The sequence below is a fragment of the Geospiza fortis genome, unplaced genomic scaffold (assembly GCF_000277835.1).
Source record: "Geospiza fortis unplaced genomic scaffold, GeoFor_1.0 scaffold408, whole genome shotgun sequence".
NCBI lineage: Eukaryota > Metazoa > Chordata > Aves > Passeriformes > Thraupidae > Geospiza > Geospiza fortis.
This window is the reverse complement of record NW_005054330.1, coordinates 6,293,674-6,294,403: the sequence shown is the minus strand read 5'-3', so window position 1 is coordinate 6,294,403 and position 730 is coordinate 6,293,674. Positions and strand designations below refer to the sequence as shown.

At 55.3% G+C, this 730-nt stretch overlaps 1 protein-coding gene across 1 annotated transcript in view; it reads right to left on the bottom strand.

The window, feature by feature from the left end:
* CABP1 (calcium binding protein 1) overlaps positions 1 to 730 on the bottom strand; it is a 22,650-nt gene that overhangs the window by 20,368 nt on the left and 1,552 nt on the right. The window lies entirely within an intron of this gene.

Genomic DNA, 730 nt, shown 5'->3' with positions numbered 1-730 from the left:
AACGACCCCGGGAGCCCCGGCGGGACGGGCAGCAGCAGAGGGAATACTGCTGGCTGTCCGCGGGAGTGTCCCCTGCGGCCACGGGGACTCCCTTCCCTCTCCGCCCGCGCCCTCAGGGACCCTTCTGAGGCCGGTATAAACTTTCAGAGGTGCCATAAAACACGGAGGAAAAGTCGGTGCAGGATACGGCATTTCTCCGGGTTTTTCCTGCCTCCTAATCTGTGCACCCACGCTCCATGCTCCACGCGAGACAAGACAGTGCCACGGGACCAGCACCACTTCGGCGGTCAGTCATGCTAAGCCAGAAGTCTGTTCACCCCAAATTACTGTGTCGACTTAACAGTGTTAATGAGCAGTTTAGTTAGAGACTGTCTCAGTTTGTCACCAGCCCTGACATACCACTGCTTCACCTGCCTTACAGGCACAACATAGCACGTAAGCACCTGGAAACCCAGACCTTTCACCTTCACCTCGCCACCCCACAGAGCGACACATGAAAGTTTCCATTGCAGCCTCCCTCGCTAATACACAGGGCCAGCTGAAAACTTCCATTACTGAGCCAGGAGCCGCTCTACCCTGGCAGGACTGGCCAGGGCTTCCTACTTCTCCATGGATGGATCTCCAAGAATGGTCCTGATGCAGTAACTGCTCTTGGGCAAAATGCCTGTTAGAATCAGCTGAAGGCAAAGACATTGGAGGGAACAAAGTTATCTGGCAGATGAGAAGACCA